The sequence below is a fragment of the Lonchura striata genome, chromosome 1 (genome assembly GCF_050655825.1).
Source record: "Lonchura striata isolate lonStrDom1 chromosome 1, ASM5065582v1, whole genome shotgun sequence".
Lineage (NCBI taxonomy): Eukaryota > Metazoa > Chordata > Aves > Passeriformes > Estrildidae > Lonchura > Lonchura striata.
Window position 1 is genome coordinate 84591122 of NC_140703.1, and position 23330 is coordinate 84614451.

General features: G+C 36.5%; 1 long non-coding RNA gene across 1 annotated transcript; it reads right to left on the reverse strand.

The window, feature by feature from the left end:
- Positions 1-773: 773 nt before the first annotated feature.
- On the reverse strand, positions 774-23330 carry LOC146768746 (uncharacterized). Its single transcript, XR_014956076.1, has 4 exons — positions 17251-23330; positions 13468-13551; positions 12421-12509; positions 774-6423 (listed from the first exon to the last, which is right to left on the reverse strand). It is a non-coding gene; the product is annotated as an uncharacterized LOC146768746 (long non-coding RNA).

Sequence of the window (23330 nt, forward strand, 5' to 3'; positions counted from 1 at the left end):
CCTGATGTTGTCGTGGTGAAAAAGGATGTATCAAGTGGGCTCTCCTTCCCCGTTGTATACATTGAGAGGAACTCTCCTGCACCTCAGCCATTCATATCCTTCAAGTGGTCTAGCCAGGCAGTGCCCTCTGGTTTCACATCAAAATATCAATCAAAATGTTTCTGGGAAATCAGTGATGAAGCTGAGCCTCTGTGGCCAGGCCTCCAGGCACAGAAACATAATGCATTTCTAAATTCAATGTAATGAGCATTAACCATTTATAACTCTTAATAATCCATTCTAAGTCTGATGGCTAATTAAACTAAACATAACAAACTTGCCTGCAACTAGAACTGGCTGTATGTAATTTGACTAAAAAACCAGCAAACAATTATTTGCATATTCACAGACCTTAACACCTACAAAAATATTCAATTATATCGTATATCTTAGTTTTTGGGTACCAGATCTCACTCACCAGAATAAAAAGAATGAAAAAAATAGTGATGCAGAACTTATTTAAACTCTAGAAGTAGATATATGGAGTATCAAATGCGAAATACTAGAAAATGAAAAATGCTTCTGGGTACAGTTTTTATTTTGTATGTTGTTGATATCAGAAGAGCATCTAGTACTATTCTTTCTGATTCTTTAGGTACAATGTCTTGTACTCATAACACTGAATCAACAAGTTTGTATTTTTCAATATGTGTAAAACACTGTTTATCCTTTCCCCAAAATACATGTTCAATATATACAGTTTTATTTTACTTAGATGCTGACTCACTTTAGTCCTCTAAGAGAATGACCATCTGTCTCAGTCATTTCTTCTCCATAATTAAATTGGAGTGAAGTGATTTTAACAATGGAATTTTAACTGCCAAATGATTTCAACTTCTGTGGGGAAAAAAAAAGTCTTTAGCCCTAAGGTATTCTTGAAGAAAATACCTTATAATTGATTTATTTATATTCTTACTATTGTTAGGAATAAGCATATTTCAGCCAGGGTGTAATAAGTAGGGTGGCATGATAGGTAAATACTGAATGGGACCATTGTGACCACCACAGTTGTAAACAAGTCTGACCTTACAGAAAATTTCCGTGTGGAAACATTATGAGGACATGGGGCACCATTCAGGAATATTCTGCATTATTTGACTTTAGCCTTTAAATTATTTATTTTAGTCTTTAAACAGGCACAGATATTTGTGCTTAAGAAATGTTTGTTACACTTATTATATGCTACAAATAAATGTTTGTAACAATTATTGACTGCTTATTATGGGATGCTGCTGGGGAACTCTTACTAGAAGTTATATATTAATATATAGATTTGAATATTTATCTTGAAAGTTAGGTGTTGAGAGTTTGGGGTAAGGGTCCTCATTCCCATTTTTAAACACAGACTTCTAAACCAAAACATTTCCAAGGACTTCATTGCCTAAGAAAAATTTAATTCTTCTTTTTTAAAGCTTTGTGTCCCACAGGACTGCCTCAACCAAAAAAATATCATTCCTGTGTTATCAACACTGTTTTGTTCACAAATCCAAAATACAGCACATACTAGGTTGTTCTGTGGGAAACTTACTCCACCCCTGCCAGATCCTGTATGGAGTGATATGCAAACACAAACATGGAGAATAATTGAAACAGATTATGCACTGTTCCTTCAAGCATGCATGTTAGATACATTATGCACTAATACATTGTAAGTACGACAGGTATGGATAACAAAGGTAATAAAACCTGATATCTAGGTCATTAGGTAATAAACACCCCCTAATTAATAAAGGAGTAATCGAAGTCAAATTATTCCATAGGAATTATAAACAGTTTGTCTGATTAACTTTTCCGCATTTTCTTTAATCGGGAGATGAGATTTCTGTTAGATGTTCCAAATTTTTTTTTTGCTAAGAAGTGAAGGCTTGATTTAAATACTGAAATCTCCTTGAATATAAATAAAAAAAATTGAGTTAAATCTAATCTGTATGAAAATGCCTTTACTCCAACCCTTAAATAGCTGAATTTTCTTTATAATCAACATTTTAGAAAGGAATGTTCTAAAGGTCCATGAACACCTCGGCAGATGTCAGACTAAGGTCTAGGACTAGTGCTGCTGTCAGCGGGGATGGGCAGGACATCCCCAGGGGCTGGTGACCCAGCCAGGGCCACCTCAGCATAGACAGCTTCCCTTGGGGCTGATGGGAGAGCAAGGGCAGTAAGCAAGGCTGTCAGCCAGGGCAGGGACAGCTCTGTTCTATTCCTAAGGCGGTGTCAAAATGATGTTCTTTAACTGCTGAGGTGACTGACTGAGGCCAGCATACCTGTGGCTGTCTGTGCCAGTGGCAGAGCCCCAGCATCCCAAACAGTGGCAAAAAGAAAAGTCAGAGTGAATAGTGGCTAGGCTAGAAACTCAAATGCTCTATTCTCCTTTTGAGCTACAAGCAAGGATGTACCACATGCCCCTGTGGATTGTGATGGAATACCTGATGTCACAGCACCATCTTACTCTGTCTGCCCTTTTCTGTCAATTAGGGATGATAAAGTTACAAGACTAATATTGCCTCTAATGACACCGACAAGGAAGTCTGGTTATTGGGCAGGAGGAAGAATTTGGCAATTAATCCATGGTTGCTCAGAGATTCCAGTGGCATTGCTTGGAGTAATTCCTGCACAGATGCTGTATTTGGTTGGTAAAACTAATAACAATTTCATTACGCTAACAGCTTATAATGCTCATTATGATTCTGTAAAATCTTAATGGATATACTTGTCCTTGCCTTACTTTTTCATTTACAATTTATTGCAGGCACACTTCACGGTCTCTTGTGTCTCAGATTAGTGTTCTGTATTACCACAAGATCATTGTAAACTCTTACTGTGACTTTTAGACTGTGAAATACTTGTCTTACACTGTCCTCAGGGACTTCAATAAAAGCAGTAGTCTTTATCTCAGTCTGAAATCTATTAAAGATGTTTATTTAATTTTTCGCTTATGAAGGCATTTATCTTTAGATGTATTTAAAGAATTTTAAACCGGGTTTAAAATAGGAACAATGACAGGAATGTAAAAAATTCCTATGAACAGGAATGTGAAAAAAACTACTTGCAAGATCTTCTCAAATGAAAACTCTACCTTCTTCATTCAGCCTTCACTAGGGATGACTGCAAAAAGAGAACTTTTATCTGAAATTCAGCTCCTTTACAATTTCAATCATCTTACGCACTCTGCACAACACTGTGAGCTGCAATGCTGCTAGTAACACCCTACTGGGTGCTATAGCAGCATTTTTTGTATGAGATCTGGCAAATCAGATCCTAGAGGATGTTATTGGGAGCAACTCACACAAACCAGCCATGAGAAGAGAGAAGGAGGTAGCCAAAGGTAGCAGCAGCCAGCTGGTGCCAATGCTCCTGTGATTCTAACAGTGACACCTCAGGGAGAGAAGAGAGGCAGAGAGAACTAAAAATGAGACAAAAAAAAAATATTCATTTTCATCAGAAGACGTAAATGGATACTCCCATTTTTCAGGATTAAAATGAACCATATGCATATTTTTTTTTTCCAGATAGTATGACAGTCTTAACCATCTTCCCCCAGAATTAATACTGGATAAGTGAAGTCATTGGCAAAAATACTGACATCAAAAATGTGCATCCTGGGTGGATGTTTTTCTGGGGCGAACTGGCAAGGGAAGATAATTTTTTTAATAATTTATTTTTTATAAATCTATTAAATTTTTTTTTAAATTTTTTGAACTCTCAGCCTGTGAGGAAAAGAGGCAGGACTTCAGTGAGCTCTGCACAGCACAGCTGAGGGTGCATTAACAACCACGTAGTAGTAGATTTGTCCTGCTCTTTTTGCCACTGCTTTCACACATATCCAAGTACTGTCTGGCTCAATGAGGCCTGGATGGAAGAGCTTTGCTCTTCTGAGGTGTTCAGAAGCTTGTAAAGAAAAGATTAGTGGGCTCTATCCAAAGGCTAGGGAATAGGCAGATGAGACCCACATCACTGGAACACTATGACATTGGGCATCTTCAGGGCTGGCTCATCAAGAAGGCTGAAATGGCAAGATGCCCCTTCACTCCTTCATGGGATTTCCCAGCCCCAGGGAATGCTGGCTATTTTCAGGGAAGGATGAACTGCCAAAGGAACACTGCCTAATCTCTAGTCATGGACATGGCTGAATATTGTTCAAACACTAAATTTACTCTTCCCAAATATTATTGTATATCTTTTTTCAAATCTGCATAGCGTTAACTTCTCCCTAATATCACTGTACCATCTGACAACATGATTTATCTCTTCATTTACTTTGCTAGGTAAGGAGTAAACAGCCTGGGGCAATTACGTTTAGATTTGTTAATACAAGTGTTAAATTGATAATGCATATTGGAAATGCAAAAAAGTACCATCCTCCTTCAGTGGACTCATTTAGATTATCATCAGAGAGGCTGCAATGTAGTTCATCACTACATAGATTTTAATTAAAATTTTGGGAAAGAATAATTTATTTTGTGTTATTTAATTATGTACTTTTCCAGACATTAGATTTAAAATAATAGAAATAAGTTTAAAACAATAAAGTTCCATTCCATTGCAATGTTTCATTGTCTAAGCAACTTTGCTGCAGATTAGATTTCACAGATATATACAGCATTTCTATATGCTGACTTTTTATTAGATTTGGCAAGAACTACTGCTATGAAAAAAAAATTCTTAAGGAAAAACTGTCATTAAAAGATATAAAAGATCCATATCTGAAGAGAATGGTGGTAGTACTGCCAATGAGATCTGTAGCGGCTCAGTGGAGCCATCCTGTGTAAGCATATTTAAATTATACACCTATGAATATATAAATTTGATCTATTTTCTTTTTTTGTGAAGGTACCATATGAAAAATAAATCTAACAGAGACAGGCCAGGTATGTTTATACTACATTTCTGGAAATAAATGTAGGTAGACAAGCGAAAGAAATTCAGAGCTTTATGGCTATGATTCCACTAAATTAAATTATTTTTATACAAGAAGGCTTTTAAATTGAGCGCTCAGAAAAAGGTTTTATGAGATTTTTGGTTTTAGTGCTGGCAGAAGTGAAGCAGAGGTTTGAGGCAAAGTTCAGAAAATAGGCAGAGCATCTCTTGGTTGGATTATGAAGCAAAGACATGAGATAGATCTGGTATATAAAGATGGGCTGGAGTGAAAAGGGAGGGAGCCCCAGTTCTGACTGTATAACACCTTTAAAGGTGTTCAAAAAGTCATTGTCCAGGGACAGACCCTGTGGTCTAAGGAGAAGGAAGGTGGAAGGATGGGCTAAAAGATCTGGTTGAGAAACAAGGCTTTTTGACACTCTTCATTCAGACTTATATTGATAGAAAATTATTAAAGATAGTAAATTTGCATTTACCTCTTTTGCTTAATGTCATCAGATCTGGAGGAATTTTTTAGCTAGCTGTGCATGTGAATGCAGAGATGTTTAGGGAAGGAAAATAGGATCTGGAATCCAAAAGTATGAAAAGGATAACTTTTCTTTGAAGAAAAAAGAAGCATGATAAAAATTTTAAAAATATATGCTGTTCCCAAATCAAAAAACAAGAGCTCATTTTATTAACTCCACTCTTTTGGTTGAGACATAGCCTAGAAATTTAAAAAAAAGAAAAAACCTCACAAACAGTATGAATTATTGCATTGCTGGAAGGAGCAAAAGGCAGATTATCATATATTTCTACAAAATACTAAAGGTAAATAAAGAAACTCCAGAACAGAGTGAAAACAAACAGATACAAGATAAGGTATATTAATCTCTTCTCAGGAAAAGAATAATTTCAGGTTAAACAAAAGCAGTTGACCACTATTGTGTTTGACAGACTAATGGAATTTTCAATCAAAATAAAAAACATGTTAAATAAGTACTAAACCAAGAATTAATATTTTTCCAAATGCAAGAAGACTGATTTAAAGTGTTCTACACTATGCTTTTCCCAAAGGACTTTCACTAGAAAGAAATGGAAACAAATGCTGAGCATTTCACTTAGCTGAAAAATTTAAATTATTGCAAGCTGGGAGTCTGGAATGGTCTGTTCCAGCGGGGATTCTTTTCTATCTATTCAGTTCCAATTAATCATTTAATTTTGGATTGTGTAGATGGCATTTTATGGAGCATCTTTATAAAAAAAGGTTATGTTACTTTATTGAGCTGGATCAAGAATAAAAAGATATTTCTTTTCAGCTAGATTTTACTTTAATGAAATAAATATCAGTTGCATATAAAAGTCCCATAAAAATAAAATACCAAGTACTTAATAAGCACTATTACCAAAACAGCTGCATTTTGCACCAGTGTTGAGTCTGCAGTGAGGAACAAGAGTATTTTCTCTTTGCCTTGGTCTCTAGGTATCATAGCTCCTACTTCGATATTGTTCTAATATTGTGTTGAACTCCTGAAAGGATGAATTCACAGCAATGTTGTTAATACTCTGTGCACCATGACAAATATTTAGTTGCAAATAAAATTAGTTATGTTCACAGTGTCTCCAGTTCCATGACCCCTAGTTCTCTACTGGATATATGACTTCAGAAACATAATGTCTCAAACATCTATGACAGTTTATGTTGGTATATGAACAAAACAACAGTGCTACAGGTAAAATAAACCACTTTGAAGACAGTAACTATTTGAATCTGAAAAATAATATTCTGATGTAAGTTGATTCCAGCCCTCAGGATATGACTGATGTGGTCATATTGTGGTAATATGTCTGCCAAACACCACTACCACCTAAATTTTATTCCTGTAGCCAAAATGTTCAGGAGATTTTATCTGTTTCTGGGGTCATGATGATCAAGGAGATCTTGAGAACATACCATTCTGGCAAAAGCATATTGGTTACAAAATATAAGACTGGGATTTGTGCTGCCTTTCATCAGAAAACTGGCTGGTGTCTGCCTTTATTAGGTAAAAAGCTGAAACTGAAGTATCCCTGCATAAAGGTGATGAAGATCTGCTTGAGAAAATACCCATGTTTTTACTTATGATTAATACAATAAATGTATGAATTCTAGATTTACAACTCTAGATTTAAAAAGTTTATAAAGGGGTGGAAGGCAATATAGACTGAATAGCTTATGCATGACCACAAAATAAATGCATGACGTGAAAATGCACCCAAACTTAATGTTCACAATTTCAGACTGGATGACACCTTTCTCAGTGTCTAAATCCCCTCATATCTTGAGTTTTCTTTTAACATGTTGTAAGTACATTGAATTAATCTTAGTCTGTCACTTAGGGTCTTTTAAGAGAGACTTGCTTTTGCCACTTAAAGAGTTGATTTTTATCAACACCTATTCAAACTAATCCATCTGATAACACAAGAAAACTACTGGTTATGAAGAGAAACACACAGAAATAATCATATTTGTTTGTAGGCCTCTTCAACAATCTGCTTCAGTACAGTTTGGCTGCTCTACTCTCTCCTTATGCCAAAATGGTATTTCAGCTTTGTTGAATATTTAGTGGGCCTAATTACTTACAGTGTACAGTATTCATCAACATTTTATTTCAGACCAGCCAGGGTCAGTTCAGATCTCTGTGGTATGTCTTTCTATTTTTATTAAATTCGGACAAGCAACACAGACTGTGATCTATTTTTGCCATCAGCTGGCAGTTGGTATTAATGATACCTGGAAATATCAGTCATCATTACTTTAGATTATTCTAATATGCATGTAGAAATTGAATTGGGCATCTAGCCAGTTACATTGGTGAAACCTGACAAGAAAAACAGTAGATAAAGACAGCAGTTGTTTGCACTCCTAACTCCTGGTCCTACAATGATTATTCTTCCATTACCTCAAGTCTGATCAATAGAATTGGTACCAAACCAAATGGTTGCATTTGGACTGCTATTGGTCAATAGAAGAGATTGATGATTAAATTACTTTAACTAATGAATAGACAGAAAAACTGATACTGGAATAATTCTCTGCTGTTAAAAAGGTTTGCCCAATCTTGATATTTTGGTAAACTAACAGCTTTTATTAGAGGGATCATTTTAGAGTCAAGATGTCAGGTGGTTCTGACATCTCTGACGTTCACTAAGTCTGAATTCTCAGTTTCTTTTAATTTATAAGCAATGCTTCTTCAGGCCACCTGTGCCAACTAGTGTTCAATAGACGTATCAAATATTCATTAGGTGATTTTTGTAGCAGGCATTGCAAATAAGAATTTCTGATAAAGTGTCATCAGAGATGCTTATTAAGAAAGAAAGGAAAGGTCATCTGATTTCAAGATTAGAATACTCAGCTCATTGCTCAGGAAAGATTTTTTTTCAACTTAAAATGCCATCTGAAAGGCAGACATATTTTCTGTAGTTTTTATCAAGCTGAATGACATTTGTGTTAGGCAGAGTGGTAGGCTACATAATTTGCTGAATCAATGGAAAAATCACTTTGAAGCTACTTATTCATATTATTGTGTTTCCTATGTGAGCAGGAAGCTGCCTCCAGCCAGAAAGAATGTGAGATCACAGAATATGAGACCCCTCCCCAAAACTTGGAAAGGTATCAGAGCTGGTAAGATCACTGCTGGTGACAGGTGAATTTTGTGGGGTGTTCATAATGTTCTTATATTCAGTCAGTACTCCACATGAAATCAAGAAAGGTTCTGTTTAAAAATGAAGAGAAGGACTTGCACAGCATCTGCAGAAGCCCTATTCTTTGGTCAGCTATAGTGTCTGCTTTTATACCCATGCCTCAGTCAGCAGCAACCCTTGAGGTAAAAATGAAAAGTTTGGTGTGGATTTAGATCAGATGTTTTGCCTTTCACGAAGATGCACATTACAGAGGCTTTCTAAGGAAATAACTGGGTTTAGTGAGACAAATACCATTCCTTTTTTCTGTCTCTTGTTAGGCACTTGATTCAGCACATCTCAAAAGCCTAGAAGACCTGAGGAAGTGACTCAAGGTCCCAAGGAAGAAGTTATATTGATGAAAGAACCACTTAAGGGAATAGAAAGCTCTGTTTGCATGAATGACAGCTGAATGTCATTTTTCCTCAATTTCTATGGGTGGATGGCACAGACAAGTCCCACCTGTCCTGACTGTTCTCAGCTGATGGATACATTGGAAGAAACAGCTGTTTGTGATGTTAAGTTGTACACAATTCTGCTTAAAGAAGATCTTAGATACACTGAGGGCATTTGCCTTGTGCTCTCAGCATGGAGAATGCAGCTGACAGTCAACTTAGTGAAGCAAAAAACAATGTGTAGTGGAGGAGAAATTGTGTATCAGAGTGTTGACATATTCTATTTATAAATTTCCTGTTAGAAGTACATGTTCCATGAACAGAGATCACAGAATAACAGAATCACAGAATCATATCATTACAGAATGGGTAGTTTTGGAAGCTCACCTACCACAGTAGGTCATCTGGTCCAGCATCCCTGGTGAGAGATGGACAAATGCTATTTGTAAATACTTTTGCAGTATGTTTTGTGGTCCTATTTCCACACTTCCTTTCCCTGGCTGAAGAATGAAGCGCTATCAGAGTGAACTGCTTCTTATACATCTTCTTTTTAACAACTGTGGTCTCATAATTCCCATATTGTCACTCATAAAATCAAAAATGGATAGCAACTTCCATCCTGTCTTCCTAAGATTCAAGACTTGTTCTTGAAGGTAACTTGGACACAAACAGGTAATCTGGTTTTAACAACACAGACAAAAATACTAAATTTGTGATGCTACTCAAGAGTGTTTAACCCCTAATTTATCACAAATTCAAATACATTAGTCCTCAGAAATATTCCTGAAGTGCTCTGATATTTTAGGTCTTGATGGTTTCAAGCTGATAGTACTGTTGGTTCTTTGGGCAGAAATCAAATATCTTGTTGATACCCAATCTAGTGTGTTTATGAATTAACATTTTAAAAGAGCTTGTTTTTTCTCTTTGAAAGCAGTAGACAAGTATATGGAATAACATATTTCCTTAATTATCTAGAATATTCTAATATGACATTAAAACACCAGTAGTGTCTTGTAGAAAATAATGGTGCTAAATAATGATGCAGCTAATTAAACAGAAAGGAAGAGTTTGTATGTATGTGACAGAAAGGAGGCAAAATATATGACATGGAGTATGTTCAAATTAGCAATTAATGCACTGGATGTGTTACCTTTCCAATCAGAGTATGGGAGGAAGAATGAAGTCACAAATTTTTTTTTGCTTTACTTTTACCAAATTATAGGCTGTATGAAACAAGAAATTGTCACAGAATAGAAGCAGTATTTATTTTTAACCTGTGAATGCTGACCTCTGCTTACAGTATTTGAAACAGAGTTCAAACAGTGTTTGCTGGCGAAAGTATGGCTGTGAAAACAATTATTTTAATTACTATACTTAAATATTTTATAATTGCTATAATCTTTTATATACCTTACTTAAAGGAAACGGACTATAAATGGACAAAGCAGCCAAGAAAGATGGATACTTTCTTTAGAGAAAGTAGGATTTTGAATAGTCAGTGTAAAATTGCTATGAGCTTATCTACAAGTATTACATCTTGAACTGTTATCCATGCAAAGGTTGTGTAAATTTACAGTTTCACTGGAAAAACCCACAGATAATATAGATTTCCATAGAAAAGGCTTTTTTGTTGAGCTGTTGGATTATTCTGTTTGCTTTGACTGAGCACTGGTTCTACATCCTTTCCTTACACTCCTGACAGATATAATTGATGGATGTTGGAAATGCTAGCAAGAACCCATTCCCTGAGGGATATGAAGGAGCTCCTACAGTTGGAGCTAAATCTTCTTTAAGTTATAAAAAATAGTTTGTCTTCTGAAGGACCATCTTTTTTCATGGAAAAACAAATAAGCCAAGCTAAAACATTAGGCTGTTAACTGGCAATCAGTATTTCTGAGGGAAAAATAAAACAAACTTGTGGGAAGCTAGGTCAAGATTTTCTAATATCTTTCAATGCTTCTAAGGTGCAAGAACTGGGGCAGGTGAAGCCTTGTTGTAAAACATGCCAGGACCCAGGAACACGCAGAGATTTTGTATCCATACAATAAATCCTGTTTGCTGGCATCCCTTGGGCCAATACAAGAGTAGCAAGCTATTTGCAGCCCTGGTTCTCCCTCTCATTGCTTGTCAGCTCACCCTGTGGACTCTGGCTTTGCATGTAGGAAACTGGCAGTAGCAACTGAGCCAGTGCAAGGCTGAGCTAGGGCTTTCCCAGAAGGGAGCTATGGAAAAGGAGATGCATTAACTCAGTTTGGCATTTCCTGCCCTAGACATGGAAGGAACCGACCCTCAGGTAACACCCCTCTCCTGGCAAGAGATCCCCTGGGAGTGTATTTAGGGAATTCTGCATTTGTCAAACACCAATTCAGGTATCTGTATTGCTGCAGCCAAACAGACCCTGCACAAGGTGCAGTGAGAGGCATCAGCATCAGCCTCAGGGACATACAGCATTGTTCCTTCCCCTGTAATAATAGTCCTTTCTTCAAAACAACAAATATAACTTTCTGCTGCAGCCAGAAGAATTCCAGCAGAACTGTGGTGTGTTCTGTACAATCAATATTAATCATTTTCAAATTGTTTGCTTGTTGACTTTCTGAGGACAGAAAGAAATCCTAAGGGCAACTTAAGCACAGCACAAACAAAATGTTCAGCAAGAAAATGTTTGACTTTTATTTTTTGTCTCGTATATCTCACATTTGACCTTTAGAATACTCTCATCATTTAATCGCATAAAAGGCCATAAAATGTGATGAATAACTAATATCTTACCCATAGTCATACTTGTAGAGTAGAATTCTGAAATACTCTATGAATTGCATTAATGCTGGGTTGAACATTTTATTACATTATTTTGTGATTTCTTGACTATAGCTTATTTGCTGTGAACCATTCAAATAGGATAAAACCCTACTTTATTTTTTGTCCCTAACAGCAAGTCAGTAAGAGAAAATAAAGTCCAGATATACAATTTGGGCTGAATTAAAATATTCTTTCAATAGGTAAATTGTTTTCATTTTACTGATCATCTCTAAAATGTTCTTTTTTTATCACAGTTCCTCTCATACTGCTTTTACTATGATGGTATATTCATAACAGTGATTGGATTCTAGGGAGATAAATATTTACCCCTGTTCTTCAATAGCTCTCCTTTTGGTGACTGTTTAAAGATGAATGCTACTGGAGTACTTGAAGTAAACATAAGCAGTCTGAAATTTAATCAAATTATATGAACATTAAGCTAATCACTGTTAAGAAATATAAAGCATATTAAATATTGCTACTGAGTCTATCCTTCTCTCTGGTGCTGGGATAAAGTTTTGGAAAATTTGTGTAGTTGGCTACACTAGTTTTTGGCAATATGCAGGTGCAGCTATTGTATCACTCAGCCATAGGAAAACAAAACTTCACCTACCTTCTGTGCATCCCTCTGAAGGCTGATATATTCCTCAGGGACAGGAGTTCTTTGTCTGAACAACAATTTCACTGAGATAAGAAGGTTTACTGTAAGAAAATTAATAGAGTAAACCTAAGAATGCTTTGTTTAATATGCCTTCATTTATATTTTGTGCAAATGAAATGAGACTGAACGATGTTACAAAAAGAGAATACTAATACATATATTTTCCCCAGAGCACCATGTGGCTCTGATCCCAGAATCAGATTCCTATCCTACACATTGTACTCAAATATAAACAGGAGCTACCTCTGCCCTTTTTTTAGTCCCCAGCTTTTGAAGCACTGGTGCATCTAGTGCTTTTTTTTTCAGTCATGCCCTCTTTGTCTGTGCTGTGATATGTTAACAGACACATGAGCATGCACACGTTATGCTCACACATCAGGCTTTGAATTAGAGATTATTTTGCAAGTCTATTTATCAGAAGTCACTGGGATTTTTAATGTCTTTTGATGGTCTATTGAATGACTTAATAAGCCCAAAGAGCCTATCTTTTCAGAGTGTCATTGTATGAACTATGATAAACTATATCTATTATACATGGATAAAGCACTTTTCTTCCACTGGGCAGTGTTCTTTAAAAGCTGCTTCTCAGTATTTCACAGTTCTCTTGGATATGATTTCACTGGCAAGCCTGTTCTGTCTGGCACATCTGTGTAGAGATATTATCATGGGTATAGACTAAAAAGTTTCAACAAAGTAATTGAAGAATAACATGAAGAGCTACTGGGCTCCTGTTAGTAAGGTTTTGGCCATATAATATATTTCTGCTTTTTAATTATTTCAAAGAGTACCTTTAACATATACTGAACCAGAAGGATATATTCTTTTCAAAGCTTGGTATTACCAGCTACAGTTTTATAGCTCACGGCAAGGAACCTAGAGGCCTTATTAATACTTGATGAATCCCTTTCAATGTCTCAGCAGTGAAGAGAAGACAAACAACCTGCTGGATGACTGATGCTGTGCCTGCCAAGGAGGAACTTTAAAGCATGATTCTCTTACAACATCTGTAGAAGAAATCCGGTCTGATCCAGCGTGATCCTGCAGCAGCAGCAGCGTGAGCTGAGTGGAGCCGCAGTCTCTGCCCTGTTGCACAATGGAAAGGGCATTAACAAGTGGTTTATGTCCTTTAGCAAGGCTTTCAGCTTTCATCTCTGCCTCCTCCCTACGCACAAGGCTCCCTAGATCTCCATGGTACACTGCTCTTCAGCAACCTGTGTTTGCATATCTGTGTCAAGCTGCTCACGAACACAACGGTATCATTACTTTTAAGTATTGTTTGCTCTCTGAACCATATGGTCGCAAACAGTCGATTAATCTCCTTTTTCATTGTTTTTCTTCACCAAATCATGGACTCTGTTTTCTGTGCAGCTGTTTTCCTTTCATTCTGTTTCTTCTTGCTCCCCTCAGGTGTCCTGACATACATAACCTTTGTCAGATGAGACACATGGTTGGACTTACTGAATAATCTCCTGTGTGCCTGTCCAAGCTCTAAAAATCAGGCTTGAGAGATCCTTGCTTAAGCATGATGCCATATGGTCAGAGAAACATTCACCTTTCCTGCAGTTTGATGGTTCATAATCAATTGCAATGTTCTGCAGTCCTTTACTGGAGTAGGGCCATCAAATGGGTGAACAAATCTATATTTTATTCCAAATGAAATTTTCAGTCATATGGGCATCACAAAGGATCCCTCATATCAAAAAGAATCCATAACAGCACACGAACTCCTCAAACTACAGTAGCCAAATTGCAATTCTGTTGTGTGCCAAGTCTAGCTCAAAAGGAATGACAGTAGTATATATTTTAAAATATGGCCATTTTAACTTCTTTAGGAATATTCAACATCAAATAGGAACAATTTAAATATATACAATTTAATTTCAATTAATACATCTGGGTCCATAAATTTTATTTTTACTTATTTCACTTTGTTTTTGTAATTGCAACATACTGAAGCCAAAGGGGAAAAAAAAAAAAAGATTGTACTCCAGGGCATAATGAATTATTGATTAAGGCAGCTAGATGAGTAAGAAGCCTTATAGGAAGCCAAAAGTAAATCAGTAAATGAAAGGGTTTTAAATATATATTTAGAAAAATGGACTTTGGCAAATACTGAAATGAATATTAGAAAGAAAAATCTCAAATTGCCTGAAACACTACCCCTAGCTGTCCAGTCAGTCCATGATTTAAATAAATTGCAGTTTAGAGTGAATTGTGTGGGAAAATGAATCCAGTAGAGAAAACAGCTTGCATAAGAGCTAACACTGAAAATGTGGCAGCATTTAAATCCTGATCATTTGAAAACATTTGTTATACAGATCAGACAAAAGATTTGTGAAGAATAGAAAGACTGAAATTCTGTTCCTCAATAATAGCATAAAATGAATGTCCACTGAAATCAGTGCTTGTACATGGATAGTTTATACCAGAAAAGTAAGAGGCTCTTTTATCAGGTCTCAAAGGCAATATATTGGGATAAAGTGATGGTAAATCATAAAAAAAAAAAAAAAATCAAAGAAAAGAAAAAAACTCAAAAATCCCCAACTGTTAATTGAGAAAGCATTTAATTCATCTGCTTTATGGCTAAACTTTAAGGGAAATTTATCTCAAGAGAGTGTGAGGGACATAATTCATTTTCTTTTTGCTCTCTTACAGCAGAAAGTGCACACCAAGATCCTTCTGCTTAGAAAAAGTGAAATCTCTAATTCTGTTTATAGAGAAATAGGGAACTATTAATATTCCAGCCAGTAATCATATTCAGAAAATATCAATATGACTTTTTTTAAGGAAAGCAGAGAACAAGAAACCACATAAAACCACATATCTTTGTTAACTTTTCTCTAAATGGTCATTATAAAATTAGGTTTAACATAACTGTTTAGAATTTGTAAGGGCCATCATAGTCCTGAGGACTTCAAGTCAAACTCATCTGTGAGCTCTTATTTCTTAGTATTTTAATGGCATAATTAGTCTGTGGAGCTTTTCAGAAGAAATGTCTTAGACAGTATCCATGGACAAAGTTATTTCTCAACCACAATAGTTAAAACGCTGTCAAAATCATACAGGTACCATTGAAAATTAAAGTCCACTCAAGAGGTTCCATGAAGACAATTAAAACTACCAGGAATCTGTAAACAAAGCATTAAAGTGTCATGATATATTTTAAGATTAAATGTGTTTCTATTCTGAAAATGGATTCTGTCAAATAACATTTTAACACTATGTGCAGTCTGAAACTCAACACTTTTCTAGTTTCTAGATTTATATATACAATAGAAGGATATATGTTTCTTCTGACTTCAAGTGAAAATTCTTCAGTGGATATGAATTTCAATTTAATTTCTTTCACCTTTTGAAAACTACAAGTGAGGAAACCCACGGAGGATGTTGTAATCATAGAGAAATTGGATGAAAAGTGATCCAAATAAGATGAAGTGCCAAACAAAAGAGAATCAAATTGAAATGTTATGCTGGAAGAAAATGAAGGTTTTCAGGACAGGAATATTTTATCTTCAAGCCTGAGAGAAAATCCTCTTCTTTTAGAAGGTGTTAGACCTGAATCTTGGTCCAAAATGTAGTCAGCTGTTTTCTTCAGAACTGGTTGCCCAAAAACTTAACTTCTCACACCCTTACATATGTGCACATGGGAGGTTTTCTTGTTAGCTCCCATCAGCATTTTCCTAATACAACAAAATTAACATGTCATTTCCTCTTTATTCTGCTTGAAGTTTTTGTTTACCAGAAAAGAACACTTTTCTGGTAAACAAAGGTCATATTTTTTCCACACTAAGAAACCAACTTATGCATAGAGTTTGTAACTTTTGGGTTTATCTTGTAAGTTTTAATTAAGTAATTATTGGCCTTTAGGAAAACACAACATAGTTAAATTCCCTTTGCATAGATGAGAGTGAAAGAGGCATCCCTAAGGGTCATGAACAAATTAATAAAAGGAAACAACAACAAAGCATTGCTCTGTTTGTGAATGAAGTTAATTTCATTTAACATAGATGAGCAATAAGCAGAAGGAAATTTCATTACATAAAGGAGCACTTATCTCCAAGAAGTTATGCAGTTGTAGCAATAAAGAAACAACATTTTAAAAGTAAGTTAAAATAAGGTTCTGCCATCTTTATATATCAAGTGACAATGGTAATTCACAGCATTAAACCCAATACTAACTATGATAGATAAGTCATAATACATGTACGAGAATCACATTATAAATCCTCTCAGGCAAATTAAATTCTGGGAATTAAATCACTAAAAGGCAAGAAGATATTCATATAAGCCTGTAAAATTAGGGAAGAAAAAGCTATTCACCACATTCATAAGAGAAATAATGTAAGGAATATTCCTACAAATCTGTCTTATGAGTAGTCAAGTACCTGAAGCAATCCCTTGTTATTTTTGAGAGTTTTTAGAAGGAGCTATCTGATATATTTTGCCATTGAAATAGGTCTAATTAATAGATATTTTAACTTGAATAACATTTTATATTTTACCCAAGCAACTATCTTCTCTTAAAAAATTCTGTCTCTGCCCCTTGGTGTGTGGTAAGGATGTTTATCTCCCACATTCTGAGTTAAGTGTTAAGGCCATAAAATTGAAGATAGGTCTTTTTTAGCACTCCTATATGCAAATCTGTTGCTTGCCTTGCATATTATTTTCCATATTGCTGGACAGTGCTTCCAAAGCTTCTTTTCTTCTTCTTCCCATTCCCTAAATTTAAAGATGCTTCTGCCTACGCACCAATCAGCAGCAGCAATCACTGCCAGCACTCACCTGACCCCATGGAAAGGCTCTGGTGGCTGTTTTAGGGGCAGTGGTTGAGCTGGAGGTACCACGAGCCTGGGGTACTGTTGTGGCGGGTGTTTGTCCAGAGTGGTGTGACCCTCCTGAAGAAGCATCTTGAAAAAGACACCCTGGGGGCATTGGCATGTCTGTGCTCGCGCCGAGTGATTTCAGCTCTTCTGTGATCTGGGCAATTACACAGAAGAAGAGCCTTTATTGAGCTTCTTCCTCAAAGAGATCCAGGGGCAAAGAGACAAGCAGGCAGGGAAAGCAGGGGTTTATATAGGGATCTTGAGGGTGGGGCAAAACACCAGGGCCAACTGGATGAGGGCGCAGGGGTGGAGCAAGGGGGAAGGGCCAATGGGATACATTGAATCTGCATGTCACAGCAAGGCAGGCTGGGAGAAGCCTTTTCCCTCACCCTAACAATGGTGGTTATAGCTTGAGGGGTTTTCCTTCTAGGGGTGTGTTGTGGGTTCCTCCCCTGTTGCACCACCCATCTCCCCAGGATACCCTAGCCTCAAGGCAGCCCATGAGCTGTGGCTGTTCTGGCTGTGTCCCACAGTAGATACTTAGGAGGGAGGCAAGGAGGGATCTGTTCCAGCAAGCTTTGCATCATTTGGTTTCCATCCTCCCCCCACAGACCTTAAGGGCAGCTCATTTCTCTAAGGTCATGAAGGGACAGTGACAGACCAAGGATGCAAGAAACAAAAAGATTCATATGGGAAAAAATGCAGAATTCACAAAGGAAGTCACTAGCCTCACAAAATTTCTTCTGCCTCGTGATGTTCAGCTGGTAAATCACAGCAGGGAGAGCTTTAATGATGAGGAAATTTTTGAAATTTTCCAGTAAAATTCTTCACACTCATCAGTGGGAAAGGGTTTTTTTAAAAGGTTATGTTGTTCACTCTCTCCATTTATACTTTATATTTTGGGATGTACCAATATTTGCTATTTTTGAGAAGTTTTGCTAGTTGTCTTTCTGTTATGGTAGACTCAAACCCTGACAAACTTTAAGCAATCATCCACATAGCATGTGTGTACATGGATTTCCTGGGAAGATGGATCTTCCTGGGAATGCACTGAGCATGCAAACAGAGGAAGCACCCTCATTTCTTCCAATCAAGGCAGAAGTTTCTATTTGTACCAGTCTAGTCAGATTTCACAAATTAGAGCACTAAAGAAGGAGAATGGTAGAATTTTATTAACAGTTGCCTTCTACTTGGTATTGTGGGCAAATGACTGGCAAACTCAGCATGCCAGAAGCAATATCTGTGCCCAGCAAGTACACAGCCATGATACAGGTCTGGGGGACAAAAGACAACCTTTCCAGTGCCTTTCTTCCAAACAGTATCTTTAGTCTCCATTTGCAGAACCAAACAGCCCATGTAAGGAAGACGTTCATATTTATTTAGGAACTCCCAGTAAAACCAGAGCTGTGCTTTCAATTCTGTTTTCAGATTATCTTTTCTGAACATGTTGTTTCTTCAGTTCCAAGTCAACAAGTCCCAGAACACATTTTCACTCAGTGTCTCATTACACCAGACAGTCTAGAGTGCCTTTGGAGTTCTCCTTGCATGTTGGTCAGGCAGGGTTATCTTATGGGGAACAATATGTAATTTATGTCTGCTAACACTCTTTAAATACAAAAAGGTTCTCTGTTCTTATGAGTAGGTTGTATTCATGGAGTTATTATATTCCTAGAATTGGAAAGTGTTAGTCTTTCTTTTGCTATCAATGGAAAGATCTCTTTGACAAGTTTCCCAATTGTCTCGGCCTGTGGTCTCCCACTCAGCTGCAGCAAATTGCTGCCATATTACACAGGCAAGAATAAAGTGATGATTTCCCCTTGTCAAAAATTTCTGAAGCACAAACCACAAAGTATGAGCAGAATGAGCAGCTTCTAGTTTATAATACTAGATCTCCCAAAAAAAAACCCAAACAAACAAACAAAAAAAACCAACAAAACAAAACAAACAACAAAGCAACTAAAAAACGTGGCTGATGCACATGTTGTTTTTGCTGCTTATCTCTATGCCCACTGCCTTGATTACCCTCCACTTCCCTTCCATCTCTTCTCCCAGCCCTTAATTCCTCCAATTTCAGTGTTGGGTCTGTCACTGGTAATTACCCATCATTTGAGCACTGACACATAACCACAAGCAGAGGACACCTGATCTGTCACTGTGCTTGCTGATGAAATGTTGTGATGTTGTACATATCACAAAACTGCCAGATAAAGTCCAGACAGCTTGTTCAGTGCCAAGGGTGCTAGAAAGCTGAATATGAATAAAAGAAGAGGGAAATACATTTTCAAAGGGCACAGTTAATTCAAGGAATTTTTTTTTTTACTGATAAAAATGAATTTTTTTTCATATTTTGGAAGAAATCACAGAAAACACAAATTCAGACAAGTTCTTCAGAAGTTTTGGGAAGCTAATTAACCAGATAATGAGTAGGAACATAACATACTTTTCTGACCCAGTTCATCTAAGGAATGCGAAAATCAAGGTCAGAACAAACAATACAGGCACTATAGATTGAATAATCAATATTTCTGATGGAATATCTATCTATCTTTTTTGCAGTTATTATAAAAAGATATTTAATTTGTTGGATATATCAATCCATTAATAATTTATTAGGTTTTAATTATAATTGTTAACTTACAAAACCTCCAATATATAAACATATATATTCCTATAACTCTGATCTGATATATGTTTAAGTTCCCAAATATTTCTCATATTTCTTCCCTTTAGCTGATAACATTATGGAATACTTTATTGATTGTGGCTTGAAATAATTTTCATAAAAGCATAATCCTATTGATGTCATAACTTATTTCTGAGGTTGTTAGATATCATGCCATGGATTAGAAAGGTCCTTAATTTAAGTAACAAGAGCACAGACAGCCATAACAACCTCAAAACAGCAAATCTAACTTAATTTGTTGTGACAGAAAGTGAAGATGAAGGAATTTAAACTGCAATGACTCTAATTTGAATTGTTGTAAATGTTCAGGCTTATGTGGGCTGAGTTTGAATTACATAAAATCAAATTAATTTCTTTCATAGTCTTTACTGAGAATTGTAACTTCACTCAATATATTTAAGTAGTTTGGTGAAAAGACTGGGGTAATAGAAGAGTATTTGAAAAATCAAACCAGAAAGCAGATACAACTTAAGAGAAATACAGTGTCTTTGTTGATTAGGTTGTTGGTAAATAAATCTTGCAGAGTCATTTAGCCACCCATGCCAGGAACACTAAATCTCTCCCTCTGGGACTTTGTAGGGTAGAGGTCTCCTGCATTGCACCAAGTCATTGCTCTGGGTAGCAGTGATATACACATCTGCCACAGCAAACACAGACTCAGTTTTCTGCAGAGTTTGTCTGTGAAATAATTTCCAATAAGGTCTTGGAGCACATCAAATGGGTTTATTGTTAAGCATGGATTGTTGAAATTGTCTCTATAACTGTGGCAGTGTGGCACACAGAGCAGCAGAAATGAGGAAAACAAGGGAAAAAAGGCATCATTCTTTTAAGAAAAACTTTATAGCTTGCTTCTGCATTCCAGGAAAACTCAGTATGAGTTGATAAATCCTCTGGAGTGTCTATGAATATGTGTATAATTTGCTGCAGAGGGAGAAGGGATTGGCAGAAGTGCTGCAGATGTGATCCTATGTGTTTCTGCTCGCTGGCAACTGGCAGTTTTAAAGAATTTTTTTTTTTTCAGTCTGGGTATCTGCTCACATGAGTCAGGTGAATATATGGGGCTGAGGATTTGTGTTAGTTCAGTATGGTGTTAGCTGATTCACATGAGTGGATAACCATGAACAAAAAGGAAGACTTATCTTTAAAAAGATGACTGGTTGTGCTGTATAATAAAAACAAGATCCTTTTGTTTCATTCCATTAGCTTTGCTTTCTACAGCAGTGAAGACATAAAGATGAAGATTATCTTGCAGAATACAGCAAATAAACCATAGATGTAAATATTGCAAATAGTGGAAAAGGTTGTTACTCAGTGAAAAAGAGAGAATAGGCAGGAATAGGTAGATCAGGGAAGATTCAGCTCCTGAACCTGCAGATTTTTTAAATCCTGATCTACAACACAGGTATCTCCTTCTAGCCCAGTTACCTAAACACCTCATACAGTCAAAGGTTAGTCAGACTATTTCTCTCCATTGAGTATAAGGGGAATGTAATATTAATTATGAAAACTCTGAATTACTGCAGGTGGCAATTATCACCTATTAACTCTTTAATAACATCTGCAACTAATAAAATAAATCCTGCTCACAGTGGGTCGAAATTTTATTATGTCTTTACTTAACAGCATGTAGGAGACATATTTATAAAAACATCATTCTCTGTTGTCACAGTTAAGTCATACTTAACATTTGGATTCACTTGGTTTCCAGTATAATAAAAATGACCATAACGAACTCTGATATGAATGTGGCATGAACCTGCATTCCCAAAGGTACTCTGTCATTCAGCAATAGTGGAAATTAACTTAATACTTAAAATAAGATGGGTCCAAGTTAATTTGTACTGAATTATAAACTGTAATATACAACATCACAAGGCAATTTCCATGCTTTCAAGGAAAAGAGAACAGCTTAATTTCCTAATTCATTACATTCTGCTGCACTCCAACTGATATGTGTGTTACCTTAATTACTCCATATTTATCTTTAGTGGTCAAATGCTTCATAAGAAATCTTGATGGAAACCAGCTCACTGTGCTGCTCGATCTTTCCTAGCTTTTTATTTTTCCCTTTTGAAATCTTCACATTTTGACATGTAATCTTCAAAGGTTTTCCCACTCCTTGTAGTTTATCAGAATGGATAATTAATATAAGTGAAAAGCTATGTTAGCACAGCAACTGGTAAACAAATGTGGCATCCCACTTCTAAGGGGAAGGGAGCACCAAAATTCTTAGATGCCCATGTTTGAAAAAGAATGACAGAAGTCAGAGGGTCCACAAAACTTAGAAAATTTTATTAGTAAAGTAAACACTTGGTATAGAAATTGGTATAAATTAGTGCCTTATCTTTCAGTATAAGCACACAGCAGTGGATTTTAAATGAGGGGAAGCATGAAAGGAAGGAAGGAAGGAAGGAAGGAAGGAAGGAAGGAAGGAAGGAAGGAAGGAAGGAAGGAAGGAAGGAAGGAAGGAAGGAAGGAAGGAAAATACATCAGTCTTAGATCCAGTGTCAATCCAGGTGCTGGAGCGTTCAGCATCCTGGAAAAAACCCTTTGGCTTTGTGGGACTATTTTTTTATTTATAAGCTTCCCCATCCTGGAGATAAGTTTCTTGCAAATTAGTTATCATGTGCAGCTTGTTCTTCCAAACATTTCTGAAAATGAGTCAGAAGAGTTTTAGGACCATTGATGATCTTGATCCACCTGTAGCCACTTCTTGACCTCATTTCTGTGCTCACACTGTACTGTCCTTTGGTCATCTCCAGGGGCCAGAACAAGGATGTTTGTCTCAGAAAAGTGCTGCTCTACCTCTGTATGGCTCCTTTCTTCAGCCACATCCTGTTCCTTCTCACAATGGCTGTTACCAATACTTGCTTGGCTCCAAGCTATCTGGCTGTCAATGTTAGAGACACACATATTTGCTCTTTTTTTTCCTAGACTTCTGTGAGGAAATAGCTGGCTCAGCTTGGGTTTCTCTGCACAATACTGCATTGTGCTAGAGAATATAAAGATATACCTTCCCAGCCTGCTAACCTGAAAAATTTCCATAGCATTGAAGAAGAAAGCAGTAGTTCCTGTGACAAATATGGTTTGCTCTCAGTTTTATCAGAACCATTAATGACTGCACAAAGCAGAAACCTGCACCATGTCAACATACTTGAGGTATACCTTTGTAGCTTCCTAGTAAAGGTCTTAGTGTGTGATGTTACTTTCAGGATCAAGTTCAAAGTATTGCTGGTGTATAAAACAATCTAAACTCCTCTTAAAGTTTATTCTGAACTGTTTCAGGTAGGAATGCTTTCAAGTACTTACCTTCAGTATTTAGATGCTGCTCTGTCTTAGGCAGCAGTATTACCTTA